This window comes from Panthera leo, chromosome D1 (genome assembly GCF_018350215.1).
Source record: "Panthera leo isolate Ple1 chromosome D1, P.leo_Ple1_pat1.1, whole genome shotgun sequence".
Classification (NCBI taxonomy): domain Eukaryota; kingdom Metazoa; phylum Chordata; class Mammalia; order Carnivora; family Felidae; genus Panthera; species Panthera leo.
Window position 1 is genome coordinate 68,935,006 of NC_056688.1, and position 18,038 is coordinate 68,953,043.

General features: G+C 48.5%; 1 long non-coding RNA gene across 1 annotated transcript; it reads left to right on the top strand.

Moving 5' to 3' along the window:
• The first annotated feature begins 6,228 nt into the window (after positions 1 to 6,228).
• LOC122201011 lies at positions 6,229 to 9,433 on the top strand. The gene is made up of 3 exons (XR_006194039.1): positions 6,229 to 6,269; positions 8,320 to 8,412; positions 9,372 to 9,433. It is a non-coding gene; the product is annotated as an uncharacterized LOC122201011 (long non-coding RNA).
• Positions 9,434 to 18,038: the final 8,605 nt, after the last annotated feature.

An 18,038-nucleotide genomic window follows, 5' to 3' on the forward strand; every position in this document is an offset into this window, starting at 1 on the left:
ACTCAGCAGCTACTCTCATGTAGGTGCTATTTTTATCCCTATTTTTACAGAGGAGAAAACAGAGGTTCTAAAAGGCTCACTAGCCAGGACTCAAAACCAGCTCTGACTCTGAAATCTTCATTCTCCCCACAATTCCCTGCTGTCTCCATGTTCCTATAATCCCAGTTTCTCAGGGCCACACAGGCTAGAAACGGGTCAAGAGCAGTTATCGATGGGGTTTAACTCCAACCCTGTTCCTTTTAACATCTCAAATACTGTGTTTCCTCTTGACTTTATTTTATGTATTTATCTAGTTGGTTGGCAGAGGGGGAATGGTGAAGCTTTCCTTAATAGGAAACTCTGAAGTTGAATCAAGAAAGATGGAACAAAACTCCAAAGGTGTTCTTTTGAAGGTCCGTTCTGTTGTCTTTTCTTGCCAAGCACTTGGTTATGCGGGGTGCTCTGGGAAGGGGCGCAGGTGTTAACAGCTGAGGGAGCCTCGCTTTTTCTCCAGCAAAGAAGTGGCGTGCTTTTGCCCTGGAGTGGGGATTTAGGGGGACTGTCCCACTCTGGGCAGAAAGCAGGAGACAGGCTGAGTCTGGAGGGAGGAAAAGAGCCTGAGGGCTAGGGAGGCTGAGTGCTGCTGTGCCCAGAGAAGCAGCCAGAACTGCTGAGGTCTCACAGGTGAGGCTCACACAGGCTGGAAAACAGTTCAGGCAGGAGGACTCCAGCAGGTAGGGCTGAGCCCGGGCAGGAAGCGAGGCTTGAGATCAGAGGGAGTGGCATCATTCACAGAGGGGGCTGAGCAGAAAGCCTTGGAGCCCCATGGGGGGCACCCACAGGGCAGGGGTTGAGGCAGGAGCTCAGGCCTGGGAGCTGATCAAAAGAGCCAGGAGGAGGGCGTCACCATCAAAGTGCCCAGATCCTCCAACTAGACACTGGGTCTTTAATAACCACGCCTTTCCAGGGCCGCCTGCGATCCCTCCCGCCACCCTTTCCAATCTTCCTTCCCTACCCGCCCCCACCCTGCAGCCAGGGGATGGCTCTGGCATCTGCTTCAGGGAATATCTATGGGCCCAGTGGCAGTGAACTAAAGAAACGTGGTGACAGCCATCCTGGCCCACAGTCCAGGCCCAGCCTGGCCACCCTGCAGAGAGCACATAATTCTGTTGGCATCGCCTGTGCTCGTGTGTGAACGGACTCCACTGAAAGTTGCTGCTTCTTCCACTCCCAACCAGGATTACTCACACAGGCCTCTGCATGAACGCTGTTTTGATGCATATTTACAATAACGCACCGATGAACACTGACAATAACTCCGTGAAGTATTTCAAAATGGAACTCTAGGGAAAAGCAAGCAGGCCATCTAGCAGACATCTTCTTTTACATTATCCCAAAGTGTCAGGGAGTCAAGTTACACGGACCCAGGAGAGACCCAAACAGGAGTGCACAAGCACATAGTTTAGGTACAGCCAGGGGTGCCTGGCGTCTGACTTCGGCTCAGGTCATGATCTCACGGTTCGGGAGTTCGAGCCCCACATTGGGATCTCTGCTCTCAGCACAGAGCCTGCTTCAGATCCTGTTCTCCTCTCTCTCCGCCCCTGCTCCATTTGCGTTTTTTTCTCTCAATAAATAAATAAACATTAAAAAATAAATAGGTACAGCCAGAACCCCTGGGAACTTCTAGTTAGAGCACAGCACCTGGGATCAAGGCCTGGCGCTCTCTAGCTGTGTGCTATTGGGCAAGTCACTTTACCTCTCTGAGCCTCGTTCTTTGTAGTGAGATATGGGGGCGGGGGGGAGGGGCTTGTCACATGTTAAGGATGAGGCTCCGTTCTGCTTGCCTGACTCAAGTGTCTCCTTCCCACCTCACACTCTAAAGGCTTGAAGCTGTGCTCCAACTACGTTAGTAACCATCCCAGTCTGAGCAGACCCATTGCATCACCCGGTGCTGGTCAGGGGGACTGAACGGTAGTGTTGCTGTGGACATTGGGTAAAGCTGAGTGTTCCACGTTAAATATGAATTCTTACTGCTAGGACCAGGGCTGGCAAACAGCATCATGCTTACTCTGCTCCTCACACAACTGTGGCAGACATTACTAATCAATCCCACACTCTTCCCCGGCCAGTGATGTCTGCAGTGGAGTGGGAGGGAAGTGGGAGTATAGAAAGGAAAGCTATTTGCCATTGTGGACAGAATTTATAGCTTAGGACACCAATGCAGGGCTCCAAATCACTGCCTGAATGCTAATCACTGGCTCTGTGTGGGCCAATTAGCTGCAACTGGGGTTAAAGACCAGAGGCAGAATCTGTAAGAAGAGAGTAGCTACCGTTCAAACTCAAGAGAAACAGTTACTAGGAAAAAGCATGCGTGTTATTCTGCTCAGATAGATTTTTCTCCTCTAGACAAGCCACTACGCTAGGTTCTCAGGGGTGGCAAGCCATGTGAAAAATGAGCAAAAAACCCGAGATGTGACCAAGACGACCCTCTAGAAAGGGCTAGAACCATCCGACTCCAGTTTCTATGCTTTTTCCCTTCAGGAAGGCAGCAAGGTTTGCAAATACCCATGTGTTAGGCAGCCAACCTCATGGAGGCCATGACCCTGCAGCCAGAGGGCAGCCCTGAAAAGTGAGACCCAGGGAGTCCTTGGTCAGGATCTAAGAGCTGAGAAGCAACCACAATGAAATCCAGAAAGCTTCTTTAGAGACGCCTGCAGTTTGGGAACAATCCTGCTAAGTCATAAATGCTTCGAATTCCTCAGCTTTTGCCTTCAGAATTTCTGGCAGCTGAGGACGAGTGTTCAGGGACAGACACCGATTCTCCTCTGCTGGGGAAGGCCAGGCCAGGCCAGCCCGGGGTCCACGAAGCCAGCAGACGGAGCCTCTCCTCTAGACACGTCCGGGAGAAGGGAGGGCTGTTGCTGCAGGTGCTGTGGCACCCACTCCGATGCCCCTCAGGACCCGCACTCATTCCCCCCTGCTCCCCACCCCCCACAGTCGTTCACACTGCCAAGGAAGCTGCCGGTCCGAGTCTCAGCCCCTCCCCCCAACCCGGGACACATCAACCGGTACTTAGCTTCCATCCGGGGCATCTCTCATCTCGGCGGTGCTCCGGTGAGAGGGTGGAGTCCCTCTGGCAGGCCCCCGGCAGGCTGGCTTCTCTCCTCCCTCCACCAAAACTGCTGCCAACTCCCAGGTGTTGACCCTCATGGCTGTTGGTCCTGCGATCTGTGCTCCCGGAAGGTAGAGCTCATTCCCTCACAGGCGCTCCGGCCATCACGTCTGCCTCCCACCGCCCACCCGGCATCTCCAAGCCCGCAGCCCAGGACCGCGGCCTGCTGCAGCGGGAACATGGAAGGAAGATTCACGGAGTCTAGATGCCCACGGCACGGGAAAATCACCGCATCCAGCCCTGCCAGCTCGCCAGTGGACAGCCAGCCCAGGGCCACCCACAGAGCTGGCTGGTGGCTAAGCTGGCCCCAGGGGCCTTTGACCTCACGGCCCTCCACTTCTGTGGAGTTGCTAACATGCTTGCTACCCACTCTGTATGCAAGCGTTTCTCCGCATCTATGAGGGAGGGGTTAGCGGCTCCGCGTTTCACAGATGTCGTAACTGAGTTGCTCGAGGTTGCGCAGCTCAGTGGTGACGGAGGCAAATCCCAGCCCGGGTCTGTGCCACTCTCGAGCCCGTGATCTTTCTAGCCACACGGCCTCTAGCTCCTGTGGGCACGCGGGGTCTCTGGGTGGTTTATGACACAGTCATGGGGCCCACATGGGTCCTGGGCTAAATGTGGCCCGTGTGCGAGCCCCTCCCCTGCAGGTCAAGTTCCCGCTCATTCCTCGGGGCAGCCCTGCCAGCTGCCATTCCAGCCCAGGGGGGCCAGAGCGTGGAGTCGGGATTTAAGCCAAGTGCCCAGTGGGTCCCCAGGGATGTCCCCAAAGGGGACAGAAATAGGTCACACCCATGCTCTCTATACTAGATGAAGTTGGAATTGTTGCGACTCAGGACGTGGCTCGTTGAGGAGGCCGTAGGATCCTCCCAGGATGACACAGGATGAGGAAGATATGAATAGAAAAGCCTCGTGGTCTACCAGCCGGGGGAGAGAAGAGAGGGATTACCTCTGCACAGGGGAACAAGGGAAATGGGCAGGAAACCAGGAGGGCAGGCCTACCAGGCCCTGTAGGCTTCTGCTCCGCTCCCGCATGTGTAAGCACACCCCTGGGTCCTGTGCACCTCAGGCAATGAGGCCGCTACCCGCAAGTTCAGCCTCCTCAGGCCCTGGGCCCCCAGGAGACCCTCGGTGCCCCAGTGATATTACTTTACTCATGCCTAGTGGCTGAGGCTTAAAAGGCTGGGGGTCTGAGCACTGGCCTATCGCCATTCCCCCAACACACCAGCGTTCTGCCTCAGTTTCCTTTCCTGGCACTCTTATTTTCCCAGCAGAATTATTGCTGCTCATGAGTCCAACCTGCCCTCCTGTGGTTCTGACATCGCACCCAGCCCGGGCTCCCTTCTGTCGGAGTCAGGAGTAAGGGATGTCAGTATCTCTGCTCCAAAGCACAGCCACGGCTTGTGGTCCTCCTCAAGGGGATAGAGCTCCCAGAACTTTGCCACTGTGGATGATGGCAGAGCTCTGGGGATCAGTAGCCCAACCATAAAGGGTGGTCAGAGGCAGGTAGCACTGTGGCTTCTGAAACTCAGACAAGGTGCAGGTGGGGTGGACCTGAGAAGAGCCAAGAGTAGTCCCCAAAAAGTGACCCAGGGTAGGCAACGGTGTATCCCAGGAGTGAGTGCAGGAGACCTGTGCTCAGTCTTGGACAGAAGGGTTCAGGCAAGGGGGCGGGACTGGCCCAGGAGTCCTGTGACTCCTGTTCAAAAGCCAGCTCCGCCACTCAGTTGCCAAGGGACCTTGGGTGGGTCACTTCACCTCTGTCTCAGGTGAGCCCCTGCAGGAAATGGATGGACCACTCCAATGAGTCAGAAAGATGAACAATGGGACTGTGCATGAGAATTTAATGAAGGAATGGTTTTCAAAGTTGGGGGCAGGGCTGAGGGTGGTGACGCACTGGAGTCCAGCCGCACTGGGCAACGGGTACCATGCCAGGGCCAGGGGCAGAGGGGTCTTGTGGGGACCCAACAAGATCTATAGCTACAAGGAAGGGCCGCTGGACAGGAGCTGTGGCTTTTGGTGAAGGAGTCTACTCACTACCGCCAAACTGAGGCCAGGCAGGGAGGAAGCAGGGGAGTGTGAACACCCTCCTTTCTCCTCCAGCCCTACAGTCTCCTGCCCAGAGGCCAGGGGGGCCCAGCAGCTTCCTGAGGGCACAGAGAAGGAGAGACAAAGTCTGAAAGCAGGCCCGCAGGGGCAGACAGAAAACAGCCAACACACACTCTGGGAAAACAGGTTCTTACCCCAAAAAGAAGGAAAAGATACCTATCCTGCTTACCTCCAAGGAAGCTGTGAGGATCCGGCAGGAGGTTCAAGCTCCAGGGGAGGGGGACTGGGTGACTTCTGAAGTCGCTTTCAGCTCTCAGAGCCTAGGAATCTCAGCAAATAAAATCCGTAGTACTGAGAATCTCTGAGCAGAGCACATGCGGCAGAAGAGAAAAGTCTGGGGAAGCTCAGTAGAGCCAGTCTGGAGCCACAACAGAGTTCAAGCTTGAGTTTGAGCTTAAGTAGCCACTACGGTTGGAACCAATGTCCTCAGGAGATGGTATACGCAAAAGTATAGGTGTGGTGAAAAGGCCAGGTTCAAATTCTGACTTTGCCACTTACTAGCCGTAGAAGGAAAGGTACTAAATCCTTCTAACTATCCTGAACTGTTCAAATGGGAATACACTCTCACAGGCTTGTTATAAGGATTGAATTCAAAGAGATGATATGTCACCATGCCTGGCATACAATGCATTCTCATGAAATAGGGGCTCTTTCCTTTCTTAGGGACACAGGACATGGGAGGAAACAGCACAGCCGTAGCGAGACGCGGTGGAAATAAAAGTGAAAAAGCAAGTAAGCCCAGTATGTCTCAGGAAGCAGGTTGCCCATGAAACCAGTCCCCCCAAAGGAGGTCTGGGAAGGTCCCCAAGAAACCCAGAAATGCTGGAAGACAAGTAACATGAGACCACAGAGTGACCCCATGTGACTGTCCACAGATGACTCAGCCTCGGGTGGAACAGGACTGTCCGTGATCCAAAGCACGTACCAGCCAAAGCCCTGGGTCCCCCTGGCAGCTGGCTCATCATGTCTCAGTGAACGCATGTGTCTTCAAAGGACATCCAGTGGCTTCCAGGTACCCTGGTGCTTAGGACAGGCATGGAGGGTAAAGCCCTGAGCACATGCCCTCCTCTGGGTGAGGTGCCAGCTCATTAGTTGAATGAGGCACGTGGGTACCGAAGCAGCAGCCCTGGACAGAGCCTGCAGTTCTGGGTTCAGTTCCAACTCTCCTACTAGTTGTGGCTTCTCCCTGAATCTCCTTCTCTCTTCTCTCATCTGCAGAATAAGTGGTAATAGTCTCCCGGAGGAGTCAGACAGAACACATTGCTGGGGGGGGAGGGGGCAGGAAGGAGGGGGTTCCTGGGTGGCTTGGTCGGTTAAGCGTCCGACCTTTGATTTCAGCTCAGGTCATGATCTCGGGATTCATGAATTCGAGCCCTATGTTGGGCTCTGAACTGACAGTGTGGAGCCTGTTTGGGATTCTCTCTCTCCCCCCCTCTCTCTCTGCTCCTCCCCCACTCTGGCTCTCTCTCTCTCCAAATAAACAAATACAATTTAAAAAAAAAAAAAGCAAAAGAAAGAAAGAGCACATGGAACATGGAAGAGCGTACGTACCCAAGCATGTGGCATGATCGAACCATTGCTCGCCATTGCTTGCAGCTGTCCCCAAGACAGCTGCTGCAGAGAAGCCACAGTGAAGAAATGACTCCTCCTATCAAAGACCCCATCAAAGAGCTAACTCTTGCCCAACTTGGAGCAGGAGGGAGCACACGCTGATTGGAACTGAGAACACAGACATCCAGGCCCCAAACTCTAAGAGCCATGGTCACGGAGAGAAAAGTCACTTGGGGATTTGGGGTGGTACCAGTGGGGCAAACGGATTAGACAGAAGTGACCTCCATGGTAACTAATTCCCCCAAGACTGTTCCCATAGCAAAACAAACCACTGCACGTCTACAGAAGGGGCATCTCAGTGATCAGGAGTATGGTCCAAGGCTTGGGATTACAGGAGCTAAAAGGAGTATAACCTGCCTGAGTCTGGTGTTCTAGAAAGAATCACTAACTGGGTGCAGTTCTCATTGCACAATGTGGGACCAGTCCTTCTCAGCAAACCTTTCTGTTACCCTTCGAAGAGCTCTGGGTATTTGTGGTGAGGGGAGCCAAGTAGGTAGACTCTATCTGTAAGCTTGATGATACTATTCTCACGGTAGGCTAAGTGAAGCAGCCCCCACTTCCTACTCTTTGTTGGGAAAAAAAGACATCTGAGGTAGGTTGGTTCCTCTCTGGGAGTGCTTCTTAGGACACCAGCTGCCAGAACAATTCCTGGCTCCTTTCCAGCACTCAAGAAATGTTCATGGTATCGTTCTTCCATAGGATGCATGGCCATCCACACCCAGGAAGACTGACACTCAAGCCTAATATCTGTGTCCGACTCCTTAAAGAAGGACTCCTTCTGGAAGCAGCCTGGACCCAAAGCCTTCAACAGCACCAAGGTTCCAGGCCCCAGCACATCTTAAAGGAGACGGCCCAGGACCCAGGACTTCTGGAACTCAGCCCAGGAGTCAGCAGGGGCAATCTAGACCTTTCTGGGTCTATGGCCTCCTTGCCCCATGTCCCATGCCCCATTGCTTCTATTCCAGCTCTCTGGACCCAGTTGACAAGGGACAGCTTTTCCTTCAGTTCCTGAGTGTCACAGCTGCTCCAGATACCAGGCCAGGATCTGGGGATCGAAAAAGGCTTAAGACTCAGTCCTTGCCCCCAAAATGCTATCCTAGCACCTGTAAATAGGTGTGAATGGGAACAGAAAGTACAGAGTAGGAGCAAATGTTGAAAGAACAGGAGCTGAGTCATGAAGGACCCCGAATGTCAAGCTAAGGGACTCTTTGTCCCACATTCAGGGACCAGAGACAGTCTCAAAGGTTGACTAAGTGGGGAAGGGATAGGACCAGGTGCGCTCAGGCAGAGAGGGAAAGAGGGGTCCCACACTCCCTGAGACATGGCTCCCTAGCCACCAGAAATGCCAAAGGGCATGTCAGCTTCTCCCCTCACAGAGTCCAGGTGCCAGGCTGGCTTTGCCCTTGCTCTCTGGCTTACTTTAACCCCAGGCCCCTCACCCTTCTTGCCAGCATGACCAGGGGATTTGGATCATCTTGTTGAAGACCCAGAAGTCTCCTAGACATCACAGTAATGCAAACGTTAGATCACTGGCTTGGAGACAGGTGAGTTGGGTTCTAGCACCAAATTTCCTTTCTCAATGACCCTGAACAGGTCATGACGCCTCTCTGAGCTGGGTTCTCTTTCCATAGAATAGCTTCACTCATTGCTGTGAGAGTACAACGAGATCATGTGTGTCAAGGCAGCTAGTGTGTGGCCTGGGGACCCAGAAAGAGGTCAATTAATGCTTGCTGAATGTGAACCTGTCTAGCAGTTCAGGCTGGGGTCTTTGAGAGAAGAAACCCAGCCAGGCCCAGCCCAGCAGGAGAAAAGTTCCCTAACAGGGAGAATTCCAGGGATCACCAGTATTCTGAGACCATATCAGGCAGTGCTCTGACCCCTCTGCTGTCCTGGGGTAGGGTGGGAGGGACCAGGGCTCCACTCCAAAGGTTTATAGGCTATTAATAGCTGGTGGCAGTGGGGCTGCAGGCCACTGTCCAAGGGACTCCTCTTTCCCCTCTGCTCTCAGCTGTGCTGTTCTTTAGAAGCACTTAGGAAGATCTGTGTTATTTAGAAAAGCTGGTAGGGGAAAGAGCATGAAATCTTGCCTGGAAAAGACCACCACTTTCCCCAAATTGTTTGTTTCCCAACAGACGTCTTTATATTTCATTTCTCTGCTTCCAGTAAGGCAAACAAATGCTTTTCATTTGCCCTTTGCTTTGTATTTTTCTTTAAAGTAATTATCTATAAATAGGAGTTCACACTGAAAAGCACATGGACGTTTCCTCATTTAATCCTTATCCTAAGGTAGGGGCTACCTTTATTCCCATTTTACAGGTAAGAACACTGAGGTTATGTGATTCAGCCAGAGCTGCAGGACTGGAAATGGAATCACCAGCACCCAACTCAGGATGCCTGCCTCCAAGTCCTGCACTCTTTCTAGTGCCCCAAACTACCTCTCGATCTCCCTGAGGAAGTCTTGCTAGCTCCCCACAAGAGTTTTCCTCTTTTCCTCTCTGAAAAGCACAGGAGCAGAGAATTCCAGAGTTTGAAAGGACCTGCTGCATTCCCACACAAGGAAAGAACCCCTCCCACGGTATTCGTGGCGGACGCACACGTCCTGTTTCCCGGAAGGGGAAGTGCGGTGGCCCAACAATAACAAGGCCGTGATGGAGTGGATTATCTAGGTGGCATTCGCCACTAAATCATAAGGAAAACCCATCTATGGAACAAGAAAACCAGCACCGGTTAATTCAGAGGCTCCATGATGTCATCGGGGACCCAGGTTCTTTCCCGCATTCAGCTCTGTCACCCTTAGGAGGTGGGTGTTTCTCCACAAGGGCTTGTAATGGCTGTCTCCCTTGCAGGCTTCCCAGGCAGTCTCAGCAATAGCGGTGGATAGCAGACGGGTTTTTGGTGGTGTTGTTTTTTGGGGTTTTTTGTTTTTTTGTTTTTCGTGAGAGAGGGGTGTTTGTGTGTTTAACCTACGTGTCTTCTTCTTCCTCCTTTTTAAAGCAAATAAAACTCTCCTGGCCTCCATTAGAGACATTTCCTCATGTCTCCTTGGCCAGGACTGAGCCTCATGACCACCCTCAAGCTACTCACAGGCAAAGGGAATGAGATGCCCAGAAACACTGGCCTGAAGAATGAAGACTGTGCCCCCCTGAATCATAGAGAGGAGGCTTGGAGCCCTAAGTACAACCAGGGTTCTGTCTGCAAGCAAAAAGAGGAGAAGGGCTTAGAGGAGCTCACCAACCCTCTCTGACCTTGGAAAATGCTGTTTTCTCTGATTTGCTGGTGAAAACCACTGAGGTTGAAAAGTGACTTGGATCCTTGTCGCTGAACTTTGCCCTGCATCTCATTCACTTGTATAATCCCAAGAGGATTAAAAACAATGCTTTACATGTAGGTGCTCAACCAACCAGCTCAGTTTAATCCAAAGAACGTTTAGGGCTTGCCTGCTACATGCCAAGTGCTTTGTGGTGTGCTGGAGATGCAAAGATGATCCAGTCAGAGTCTCTATCCTTGAGCACTACAATCTGGTAGTGCTTTTAGTTATCATTATCATTATTAATAAATAGTACTATTTATTAATAGTACAGGTACAAGAATAGTACTATTCTTATTATTTTCAACCAACATTTACTCAGCACACATAATGTGCTAGACATTTGGAAATATATAACATTCATGCCAGGGCTCAGGATAATTTTTATATCCCAATTGGCAGAAAAGAACACTTAGGGACAAGGAGTTACTTGCCCAAAGTCTCACAGCTCATGGGTGTCAGACACAAGAAGAAACTCAGGTGCACCTAAGTCAAAGACCACCTTCTTTCTGCCGATTGTATTCTCTGCACCTCTCAAAAATTGAATGCTCTAGCTTACCAATATATATATATACATATATATATATAACACGTTAAGCCAATATATGGATAGGTAGATCTCAAAAGTTGTTTTAAGATGTATTTTCATTAGTCTCTCCTTGTCTATTTTGCTCTACTCAGTGGAGATTGCCCTTCCCCTACAAGGAGATGCAAAACTGGGCAGTTTTGTCATTTTCTTCTGGCTTCTTATACCTCACATTATGTTTCCAACAAAATAGTTAAGAGGTTAAAATGTCTCCTTCCCCTGTGCTGGAGACTTATGCCAGGAAGAACCCACCATCAGGGGAGTAAGACGCTTCTTCTCTCTTTACTTTTTAGATAATGAATTTTCCTCAGGTCAGATTCACTGGGGAGTTATTTCTGGAATCCAGCAATTCCTCCATTTTGAATGCCAGACCTTTGTTATCACCAGCCTTCTGGAGCTGCCTCAGGATGATATAAAGAACCTGTTCTAAGATGCCACGGGTGAAAATAAAAGACATTTGTTAGCCAGCTGTGCTCAGAAGTGTCCTTCCTGACGCATCAGGTGGTTCAGGACATGAACACAGCTCCACTATGAACCCATGGTCCTCCTTTTCACCAACACGAGCTGCTGGCTGTTGCTGAGGTGGACTCTGCTCAGAGTCCCATCTTCCTCTCTGGGTTGAGGACACTTCGTGCCCTAAACTAGATCTGCTGCCATCCTCCTGGGAGCCCAGAATTTGGGAGTCAGGCAGTGAGCCCCCATCTGGCCCAGGAAGCCTATTTTAAAGAAATTATAAGAAATTCATGGGGCACCTGGGCAGCTCAGTTGGTTAAGCGTCTGACTCTTGATTTCAGCTCAGGTCATGATCTCATGGTTGGTGAGGTCCATCCCTGTGCCGAGCTCCGGGCTGACAGTGGGCTGCTTGGGATGCTCTCTCGCCTTCTCTCTCTCTCTGCCCCTCCCCTGTTCTCTCCCTCTCTCTCTCTGTCTCAAAATAAATAAATAAACTTAAAAAAAAAAAAGAAATGCAATAACCATCCCTCCCTAAGCCTGTCACTTTTTTCTACATGTTCTACCCATCTACCTCTGCCTTCTTTCTCACCAGGATCTCAGTTTCCTCCCGTTAGTTCACCTTATTTTTTCTTGTCCCAGTCTCTTTTCCTGGACTCTAAATAAAGCTTTCTTGCTCATGGCCAGCTCTGTAGTATAGCAAGAACCAGCAGAGGCCTGAGATTCGGGCCATAGCCAGGTTCAAATGCAGGCACTTCTACTTACCAGCTATGAATCCTAAGGTAGAGACTCAACCTTCCTGAGACCCAATTTCCTCTTTAGCAAAATAGGAATAATAGTTCCTACTTCATAGTGCTATTGGTGGATTAACTGGAATCTTTCATGTAGGAAGCCTGGCATATTGTCAGATACACAATCCCTATTAGTCGGCATTACACCACATAGCCCACGTAAGCAGACTCACTGGTGCTCAACAGAGCTTTCTTGAATTAACCTGAAATAAACATTTTCTAGATTTCCAGGCTCCCCGGAAGAATTTCCTCCACTACCCCTATCTCAGTTAAAAAAAAGAAATCAGTGCCTGGCTGGCTCAATTGGTAGTACACACAACTCGTAATCTCGGGGTTGTGGGTTTGAGCCCCATCTTGGATGCAGAGATTACTTGAAAAAATCTTTAAAAATTAAAATAGTTTTTAAAAAAACAGAAGCTTGAAAAGTGGAGGAGGGATTGGAGAGAGGGCAATGAAGTAAGCCGGATGCAAGAGCCTGGATTGCCTTTGGCTCAGTCTGGGTTTGAGGGAAACCTGGAATTACTGCGATTTCATCACAGCAGCTGGTCCAAGATAAACCTGCCAGAACTGCTCAGAGGCCAGATCTGGATTGCAGTGATAGCTGGGGCCTGCTGAGAAGCAAGGAAAAACTATTTATCTGACATTTTTTCAACCCCAACCAAGAATTTTCTTTGGCTCAAGATGCCGCTGGGACCGGTTTTCATTTGCATGGATCTCATATGAGGATCCATGCCTCTGACGGGGGAAGACTTCTTAGAAAGACTTCCATTCCCCAGCCTCCTTTCCACGTGTGCCTTTCTCATGATTCAGAAATAATTATCCATCCAGGAAAACTAATCCCTGAGTTACTTATGCATGGACCGTGCCAGAACCTCACATATAGGTTCGCTCTGATTCAACTCCACACACAGCCTGTGCAGGTCTGAGCATCAGCAAAGATGGCCGCCATAGAACATTTGCTCTCCTTCCAAATTGGCAGCCTTCATGTCACTGAAGCCATGTTAACTGATGTGGCACATTTTAATGCATTTCACTGTCTCAAGCTGTGGCAGCAAATTTAGAGTGTGAATCTTCTTAACAGCTGCTTCTAGAGAGGCGGTCTGGAATCTGCATCCTTGACTCATTGGTGCCAACCAAAAAAAAAAAAAAAAAAAAAAAAAAAAAAAAACTTGTCCATGTATCATATATGGCTTTCAGTGGCTTTAAGACAGTCCTGTCTGAACTCAAACGCCATTGTTCTTGTAATATGCTTATGAAGACCGCACTTTTCAAACAGGTAGCATTTGGGGAGTGGTATAAATGTTCTAGGAATAAAATAGTGAGTTTGAGAAGTCAATCCAGAATATGTCCAATCGGATTAGCATTATCTGTGTTCAATCAGGTACTTTATTTGAATGAGATGGCCTTACGAGCCTGTTGCATGTCCTGTTGATTTATCATCCTCATCCGTCGCAAGGCAGAGGATACTGCTTTACAAGCCCTTTGGTTTATCATCCTTAGTCAAAGCTAGGCACAAGGATGGACTTGGCTGCATTGTTGTCATAGCCAAAGACTAGAAACAAATGTATCTATTAGGATACATCCAGTCAACGGAATGGCATACATCATTTAAAAAAAAAAAAAGTGATTCACCGAAAATGTACAACAAGTGTTGTTATGAAATAATTTCCAAGAAATAGAGTTAAATCTGGAAATATACAAGATCCTGGTCATACTGATCATCTCAGGGGAAAGAACCAGGGGCAGAGGGTCAAGAGAAAGAAGTTTCTGTAATTTTTGTATGCTCTTGAGTTTTGTACCTTGCGTTACCCATATACACCATGATAAAATGGTTGGTTTTTCAAAAACTACATTCAGGGTCGAGCCCGAAGAAAGATGGTCAAACTAGCTATATAATTCAAAGAGTTATAATCACAAGAGCTCTCATTTGCTGAGCAATTACTCTGTATCAGCCTCCTGTTAGAGCCACTTACACATTTCATCTGGTTTTCCCTTCAAAGCAATCCTGTGAAGTAGATTTTACCGTCTTCAATTTTAGAAACAAGGACACTGACTCAACGGGTTCAGGAAAGTTGCCCGAGGTTACACAACCCGCACAAGGCTAAGCTGGGATTCAAACTTAGGTCGGACTAACTTTTTCCACTGGTCCCTGCGGACCTTCTCCGATCAAACACTCAATGGGACTGTATCTCATCACTTTGTCCCCAGGGCCTGGCAGAGCACTTGGCACACAGGAGGTGTCTAATACATGCTGAACAGATAATAAACAGAAAGCAAAACAGTGAGAGCAAGACGCAGCCAGCAATTCCCTAAGAGGAATTTTATACATGTTTGAGCATCTTGGAATTGCACGACTTCTTTCTTTTGTTTTATCCCCTGGTTTCCTCTATGATTGTTGGAAAAGGCCAACAAGCTCGACCATTCATTTCAGGGTGAATTTGGGACCCAAACGGTTAAACGACCAGCCAATTTGGCTTCCTTGCGGCCTCCCAGCCAAGGAGATGAATGGAATGTTCACGAGGTTGCTTGGCAGGGGTCCACATTCCTATGGGAACGTTGCAGCAGTGAGAGCTTTGGGACACTAAGAGGCAAATGTGTGGGAGTCGTGGGGCAAACTGCAAAGGATCCAAATTCTCAGAAAAATGCATGGAGCTCCATTGGTCCAAGGATGCTCTGCAGAGGACTAGCTAAGTCTCCGCCCTGACTCAGAGGGAAAATAGAGACAGGAGCCAGCACCCATCCAGCTCTCCCCTACAGCTGCCCAGGCCTAGAATGGTACGGGCCACTTCCAGCACCACTGCGGATAGGAGTTCATTAGAAGAAACTCATCAGGGAGTCCCACTCCTTTGGCTGATCTTTAGATTCCTTCCATTTTCTGTCTTCTAAAGAAAAGGACTTGAGGGGAATTTGCCCATCCCCCCCCCCCCCCCGCTTTTCCCTGGCCCCACCCTGCAGCTGCCTCTGTCCTTCCCCATGGAAGAGGACCCAAACCCAATGCATTTTCCTCAAGTACATCCTTGCCCGTAACACACACTCCAGAGACCAGGTGAGTCACTAAAATTCCACATTACAAATCCCTCCAGCTTTTAGAAAGGCCGCATCAGTGATGATGATGATGAACATTGCATTTTCTGTTTAAAATTAGAAACTAGGATGTTCACATTTTCCTTCAAACAGTAGTTCACAAGAAAACTTCTTGTCACCACTCTAAAAAAGAAGTTCAAGCCTAGAGCTGTCCAGACAGAGACTTCTGTGTGGACCCCCCAACATCTCTCATGCCAGTCATCTGGAGAAATTCTCCAGCTCTGAGGAGGGAGCCCTGCGTCCTGATTTCCCTTCCCACTTGGTGGCATTGGTACCAGGGTCTGGTAGTACTTGAGCAGACTTTGCTGTAGTTAACTCAGACTGTTAAGAAAAGACTCTGTTTTGGGGCGCCTGGGTGGCTCAGTCGGTTGAGCGGCCAACTTCGGCTTAGGTGATGATCTCACAGCTCATGAGTTCGAGCCCCACATCGGGTTCTGTGCTGACAGCTCAGGGCCTGGAGCCTGCTTTTGATTCTGTGTCTCCCTCTCTCTCTGCCCCTAACCCACTCGCATTCTGTCTCTGTCTTTCTCAAAAAAATTTAAAAAAAAAAATTTTTTTTTAAAACATTAAAGAAAAAAAAAGAAAAGACTCTGTTTTATCCTGGCGCCATGAGGCTAGGATATGGAGACACTGGAAGCTGTTTGCAAAATGACATCTTTCCATTCCATATCCAAAGGCTAAGAGATAAACCAGTAGGTTGCTGGCTCTGTTAGTGAAGTCTTAACCTAATTAACGCTATGGAAGACAAAACTAGAAGTCTCTCCCAAGGCCAGGAAGCCAGGCTAAGAAGCTTACAAGGAAGGGACCATTCTGGGTAGAAGCAGGAGTAACTAGGGAGGGAAAGAGCATCCTTTGTTGGTACCACGGGGCACCAAAACCTTACAAGCCTTTTAGGACCAGAACAAAAAGAATCAAGGAAATAACACGGCATGGAAATGACACGAATGAGCTATGATGATGAAGTCATCTGCTCTGCTCATAATCCGCCTTCCGGAGAAGCTGCTGTGTTCGCTTGGCCACAAAAGTAGCCTTTGGCTATAGCATCATCTGAACATATGCCTTGCTCCCCACCTCCAGGGATAAATGATCATAAGTGGACACCTAACCCAAATTGAATAAATCAGGTTCTCTCTCCCAGGGGTTCAGATGTGGGATCCAGAGATGTTGGATGTACCATGTAATCACTTGAATTGAAGAGATGGCATTTGGCAGCAGTGGGTAGCCATCTTTTATCCTGTAGATAGAAAAGCCTGAAACCCCCTCTGTCAAGAGAGAAGGAGGGGAATGAATTGACCAGGTGAACAGAAACAGAGAGAAAGAACTCCTAAAAGACCCGGAGCCTGGCTCCTCAAGGTCCTTTGTTCAGGCCCGGTCACATCCTTGGACTCTTGGAGGCTTGGATTTCCCACGTATTTTTATAATAATCCCTCTCCCTGTTTTCTTGGATTAAGCTAATATGAGTGGGTTTTCATTACTTAGAAGCAGAAGAATACTGGCTAACGCAGAAGCGCAAGCCCCTTAGGCCAAAGTAGGAACAGAGGGAGTTCAGGTAAGATTTGCAAGGTAAGGTTGTCTACCTGAGCAACAGGATGGGATTGCAACATCTTACCTGGTCTGGACCGCCCTCCTCAAACCCCGAAAGGTTTGTTGCTGCTTTCTTACCCAAGTCACACACACACACACACACACACACACACACACACACACACACATTTTGCAAAGTTTCAAATATAAAAGGATATAGAATAAGTACAGAAGTCTCTTATCATACTTACCCAGTCTTAGGTCCTACCTCCAAGATAAGCTTTGCTCATGCCATATTTTATGCTCTCTGAAATGCTGTTAATTGTAAAACACATCCCAATTTTGGAAATGTTAAAAGATAGAATCATATATACTGTTCTGTTGAGTCTATTTCCAAATATTTTCTCAGTATTCCACATTATCAGTAGATTTTTGTGTGGTTATTAGTTTTTATCATTAATCGGACTCAATCTAAGTACATTGTTCTGTAACTGCCTTCTGAACAACACTTCTCGGGGCATTCTCCTGATTTCAGTAAGAGAGTCTGTTCTATCCACTACTGTATCTCCAGGGCTAGAACTGTACCTGCCACATAAGTAGGAAGTCAATGAAGAAAGAATTAACTAATGAATAACCAGCTTCCTTTGCTCTTTTAATGCCAGAGGTCTTTAGTAGTATTTATTTGGGACACCTGGGTGGCTCAGTTAAACATCTGAGTCTTGATCTCAGCTCAGGTCTTGATCTCGAGTTCACAAGTTCCAGTCCCACAATGGGTCCCACGTTGGGCTCCATGCTGGGTATGGAGCCTACTTTAAAAAAAAAAACCCAGTATTTATTCAACCTTTCCCCCATTGCAGTAACCATTTTGGTTACTTCCTATTTTTTACCTTTATAAATAATACTGCTGTGAACATCTGGACTCCATTGTGTTTCTGTAACAGCAAAAGAGTTATCATGATTGGGTGCTCACTATGTTACAGATGTTAACATAAGTAATTTATATGCATTAACTTACTTAATATTCACAACAGACTTTGGAGGGTGGTACCATTCCCATTTCCATGTTTCAGATAACAAAACTGAGAATCAAAGAGATTGAATGACTCACCAAAAGTCAGCAGGAAATAAGTGAATGGGCAACCTTGCTCCAAAAGCAAGGCCAGGCTCATATCACTGTGTTCCTTTGTTTGGATGAATATTCTAAGGTAGAATTGTTACGTCTGAGAGAAAGAATGTTTCACTCCAAAACTTCTGCGTCAGTTTAATTCACTCTATCATCGTTTGAGAGTACCTGCTTCCCAACATCATTACCAATAATGGATGTTACCAGTTTTTAAGTCATTTAAACATACAGGTAAAAAATAATATTTCATTATTCATTTAATTTGTATATCCTGGTTTACTGGGACATTGGGTTTCTTTCCATTG